The sequence below is a fragment of the Elaeis guineensis genome, chromosome 4 (genome assembly GCF_000442705.2).
Source record: "Elaeis guineensis isolate ETL-2024a chromosome 4, EG11, whole genome shotgun sequence".
In the NCBI taxonomy this organism is placed as follows: domain Eukaryota; kingdom Viridiplantae; phylum Streptophyta; class Magnoliopsida; order Arecales; family Arecaceae; genus Elaeis; species Elaeis guineensis.
The window spans coordinates 71,698,185-71,704,158 of NC_025996.2; the positions used below are offsets into that span (position 1 = coordinate 71,698,185).

The 5,974-nt window shown below is 36.0% G+C and overlaps 1 non-coding gene across 1 annotated transcript; it reads right to left on the bottom strand.

Moving 5' to 3' along the window:
- Positions 1–376: 376 nt before the first annotated feature.
- Positions 377–482, bottom strand: LOC140857651 (small nucleolar RNA R71). Its single transcript, XR_012141143.1, has one exon. It is a non-coding gene; the product is annotated as a small nucleolar RNA R71 (small nucleolar RNA).
- Between the last annotated feature and the right edge of the window lie 5,492 nt (positions 483–5,974).

A 5,974-nucleotide genomic window follows, 5' to 3' on the forward strand; every position in this document is an offset into this window, starting at 1 on the left:
TAAGAGACTGACCTACCATGATAATTGAGAGAGTATTTTACTCCCTCATCTTACATTTACTCGTCATGTATCCAACCTCCTCCTATGGAGGCGACACAATACAAAATCAAATCCAGCATTATTCAAATGCTTCCATCATTCTATGGACTGATGAATGAGGATCCGTATAAACACTTGGACAAATTTCTTAAGATATGCTCCACAATAAAAATTCAAAACTTCTCTGATGATGCCCTCAGGTTGAAACTGTTCCCTTTTTCACTTAAGGACAAAGCCAAGCATTGGTTAAACTCACTAGATTCTATAATCATTTCAACTTGGGACCATCTTCAGAGAGAATTCCTCAAGAAATACTTTTCAATTGGAAAAATGAATCAAACTAGAAAAGCCATCACTAGTTTTTTCCAATTGGATGGTGAACTTTTTCATGAGACATGAGAAAGGCTATGAGATCTTATTTGTAAATGTCCCCACCATACTGTCCCCAAATGGCAACTTGTTCAGTATTTCTACGATAGTCTATCGGAGAAACACCGATAAATGATCGATGCATCATGTGGTAGGACATTCATGCTAAAGAGTGAGGACGAGGCTTGGCAGCTCTTTGAAACACTTAGTGAGAACTCCCTACATCACATGTCTGCCACCTCTAGAGAACAACCCATGTCTCAGCAGAAAAGAGGTAGAATCTATCAGATTGGAAATGTTATGGATATCCACAGTAAGATAGATGAGTTGTCCCAAAAATTAGACCATCTTCTGAATATCGGACACTCTTCGATTCTACCTAATCCAGTGCAAGATGTTTGTGCATTGTGTGCAAGCTTGACTCATTTTGTTAGTGAATGTCCAATCGCACCTCAATTTTCTGAATTTGTGCATGAGCAGGTTGTTAGCCTATTTTGCAAGTGTACGAAATCGCTCAAGTAATATAATGATAAATAAGAGATCATTCCCATGAAGATTGAGTTTAATTACAAAAAATGAATACTAATTGTACTAATATCTAAATGATCGAAACTGAATGACAGTGAAAAATAAAATTAACTCTAAAGAACTCAATGAAAGCTGAATCAAAATTCGATTGATAAAGCACTAGGGTATATCTGATTTTACTTAGACCAATTATCAATTCCAGCTATTCCAATTAATAATCCAAATTTAATTATTAATGCAAGGATAAATAATCCTAAATTATTTAATAATCTCTCCTGAGTCTTATTAAATATAATAATTAAAATCTATAATCTATCTTCCAATAGTAAAATAGATTTCAATTAGTTCAACAAGCACAGTGATTATTTCCAAGATCCCACAGGTCAAATCTTCTGCTCCCGCTCCAATTATTATTCCTATGATGTTTGTTATTAACTCCAATTTATAATCTTCTTTCCCAGTACCAATTATAAATCAAAATCAATTAAGTATCAAAGATAATAATACTTAAAAGTATTAAGTGCAAATAACAAACAATTGCATTAACAAAGAAAATTAATACAAGATTCTGGAATTAAAATTAAATCCAAGCTACATCAGGTACCCAAGCTAGAAATTTAGCTTTTCATCATATCAAAATCAAACTCAAGTTTACTTGAATAAAACTCTAAAATCATCCTAACAATGAGTTCTAGAAAATAAATTCAAAGTAAACAAGAGAAAGAATTAAAAACTCTGAAGGAATTGCAGAGCCGAATGAATCCTCTCTTCAAATCTTCCAGATACTCCAAACTCTCCTTGCTTGATTTCTAGCTTTCAAAGATGATTCTCCTCCTCTCTCCTACTGATATTTTAGGATCCTTAAATAGGGCTAGGGATAGGGTTAAGGTGGTATTTTTTTCATGATTTTATTCTATATATCATTCTTTTTATTTGGTATAGAATCTCTCCTCCTTTGGATAGGCTTTAAGCAACCACCAGCCATCTACTCCTTATGCTGCCCAAATTTTCTGATTTTATTATGATTTCCATAGTAAAAGAAGAAAAGGAGGCATGGTTAATTAGAGAAGAAAAATTTTTTCTTTTCTGGGTCCACAAAATCTGCAAAACAAAGTAAGGTTTCGGCTGCCCAAATCAAGTTATCCAAGAATTGGTTCCAATTCTTTCTCAGTTTGCTCCTCATGCAGAATTAGTTTGAACTCTGATTTTCTTTCATTTAATTCTTTCCAAGATAGCTCTTTGCCACCCAAAATTGGTTGCCATATCAGATCTTTGTGCCAAGAAACACTAAGAAGAATCTGGATATATCGGGTGTTTCTTGTTGTGTCCAACATTGTTACCAACTTCAACCTACTGTAGCCACCTCATCTGGAATCCAAATTCAATTTTGTAAATTATGTTCCTTTCTTGCTTCTCTCAAAATTCTGTAGGATCTAATCTTGCTCAATTTGGAGTCCTGTAGCTTGCCTTTTAGGGGTCCTCACACCAAAATATCCAGAATTTAGATTGGTTGACTAGATGGGAGAGATTAACTGCTTGATTTATTTTCTGCACCTCTAGTTTTTTTTCTGGCTGATGATGCCAAAAAGGATAAGGTGTGGGGTCCATTGATATCTTGATTTGATTATTCTACTTTGAGATGGACTCTGATTTTGATGCAAGACCTGATGACTCCGGATGACAAATCTTGCTGAATCGGACTCAACCAATTTCACTTAATTTGACCTTTAAAACATGGTTAAGCCCAATTAGGTGTGACCTGGCTCAATTACCTGCAATTGATATAAAACATATCAGGTTCTTATATTTATTTAGTTAATTATTATACCAATTTCATCAAAATCATTAAAAACTAATAATAATAATTACTATAAAAATGCAATACATCACAGGTCCAACAAGCTCAAGCCCAACAAGCTCGTGGATTAGAAAATGATCCATATTCGAATACTTATAACCCCAACTGGAGAAACCACCCAAATTTTTTTTGGAGATCACAGCCAGTGGTTGGCCCTGCTATACCTAGACCAAATTATCAGGACCCAACATATAGGCATGCATCATACCACCAGTTTCAAAATACTCCTCAACCATCTATCACTGGTTATAGCTCAGCTTTTGAGGATAAGATTCTAAAAGTGCTAGAATGATTAGAAGTCAACACCCAGATCCTTAACTCCCACATGCAATCCATTGCTAAGCTAAAGATTCAAATAGATCAACTAGCAACCGCAGTCAGTAGGAGAGAAAGAGAAAAATTACCTAGCCAATTCAATAGCAATCCGAGAGGACAATTCATAGTTGAGAGCTCCAATACTCCAGATACCTTTTCTGAACATGCCAAATCAATCATAACTCTCAAAAGTGGGAAGATCATTGAACACATGAGTAAAATCAATGAGATTGACCCTAGATCTCTGACTAAGCCCAAATCACCTAAGAGCAAGGAGGACACAAAAGTAGAAAAGGGACCAACTGCATCGAAATCACTTTACTTGCCTAAAGCCCCATTTTTGAGTGCCCTAAAAGCTCCCACTCTTATGGATAAGAAAGGATGAAGACTTGATAAGATGTTGGAATTATTTAAGCAAGTCCAAATTAATCCTCCCCTTCTAGATGCAATCAAATAGGTCCCAGCTTACGCAAAATTTTTGAAGGAATTATGCACCCAAAAATGTAAATCTCGATCACAACTCTCGAAGAAAGTATGCCTCACCGAATAAGCTAGCTCTGTATTCCAACACGCTACCCCTCTAAAGCTTAAAGATCCAGGTACCCCTACCATTTCTTGCATTATAGGAGGCCTTCACATCGAACAAGCTCTCCTAGATCTAGGGGAAAGTGTGAACCTTTTACCTAGTTTGATTTATGAATTTTTTAGATTCGAAGAATTGAAACCCACATCGATCACTCTACAGTTAGCTGATAGATCAATTAAGACACCACGTGGGATGATTGAGGATATTTTGGTCAAGATAGATGAGTTCTATTTTTCAGTTAATTTTTTAGTCCTTGACATGAAACTGAGTGGCAATCCAAGGCAAATTTTTATTATCTTAGATAGACCTTTCCTAGCTACGGCAAATGCGTGCATCAATTATAGGACATGAGTCATGAACGTATCATTTGGGAATAAGAAATTGAGATTAAATGTGTTTAGTGCATCCCAGAGACCATCAATGGATAGTTGCTTCGAGATAGATACATTCGAAGATATTATAGAGGAAGCAACATCAATGATTTTTGCACATGATTTTCAAGACATCCATTTGACGTATTTTGGAGTGGACGACTATGATATGGAGGGAGGTAGTGAAGAAGTAAATATTTTAGTTGATACATCAAGTGATGAAACTACTCCCTATTGGACAATCAAGTATGAGCCATTGCCTGCATTAGCCAATACACCCACAGCCCCATCATTAGAATCATCACCTGCACTAGAATTAAAGCCACTTCCAGCAACACTCAAGTATGCATTCCTAGGACCTAATGACACCCTTTCGGTGATCATTGCATCAGACCTGACCCCAAATCAAGAAGCACAATTGGTTAGTGTTCTGAAGGAAAATAAAGAGGCAATCAGCTGGTCCATTACCGATCTAAAAAGAATTGACCCCTCCATCTGTATGCACCATATTCATTGCAAGACAGATGCCAAACCCCATTGAAACATGCAGAGGAGATTGAACCTAAATATGCAGGAAGTAGTGAAGAAAGAGGTGGTAAAATGATTAGACGCTGGAATTATCTACCCCATATCTGAAAATAAATCGGTCAGCCCTACTCAAGTAGTATCTAAAAGAGTAGGTATTACTGTGGTGAAGAATGAAGAAGGTGAATTACTTCCCACTCGCACACCATCTGGTTGGTGAGTGTGCATTGACTATAGAAAACTCAATGCCATTACTAGAAATGATCATTTTCCATTATCCTTCATCGATCAAATCCTAGAACAGCTAGCAGGTCAACATTTTTTTTATTTCCTAGATGGTTATTTGGGGTACAATCAGATACCTGTATTTTAGGATGACCAAGAGAAGACCACCTTCACTTTCTCCTACGGCACTTTCACTTTTCGACGTATGCCGTTCAGACTCTGCAATGCACCCGCTACATTTCAACAGTGTATTTTGGCCATTTTTTTGGATATGGTTGATAAATATCTCGAAATATTTATGAATGATTTTTTTGTATTTGAAATCACTTTTGAAGATTATTTTCATAACCTTTCCAAAGTCCTTAAGTGCTGCATGGAGACAAATTTAGTTTTAAGTTAGAAAAAGAGCTATTTCATGATTCGAAAAAGAATCATATTGGGACATATTATTTTCGAAAGGGAGATTAAGGTAGATAAAGTGAAAATTGAGGTCATCTCAAAACTACCACCCCTCACTTCGATTCGACAAATACGATCTTTCTTAGGTCACTCTGGATTTTACAGATGCTTCATTAAAAATTTTAGCAAAATATCGAGACCCTTATGCAATCTGCTGGCCAAGGATACACCACTTATCTTTAATGAAGAATGTCTACAAGCCTTCTACATGTTATGGACAGCCCTGACAACAGCATCCATAATAAAACCTCCTGATTGATCTTTTCCATTTGAAATCATGTGTGATGCTTCTGATTTTGCAATAGGGGCCATCTTAGGTCAAAGAATCAATAAGGAGCCACATGTGATCTATTATGCTAGCAAAACTCTATCCGATGCTCAATTGAACTACACTACGACAGAAAAAGAGCTACTAACGATGGTATTTGCCCTTGATAAATTTCATTCATATCTGTTAGGGTCTAAGGTTCTAGTGTATTCTGATCATGCGACTTTGAAACATCTGTTCTCAAAGAAAGATCTTAAATCATGATTGATCAGATGGATCCTTCTGCTTCAAGAATTTGATCTAAAAATTTGAGACAAGAAGGGTTCTGAAAATGTGGTTGCTAATCACACTTCTAGAATCTTAGTTGATCAAACGATTGGTACAGATGAAGTCAAGGAAAAATTTTTTGATGAATAACTTTTTGCAACATC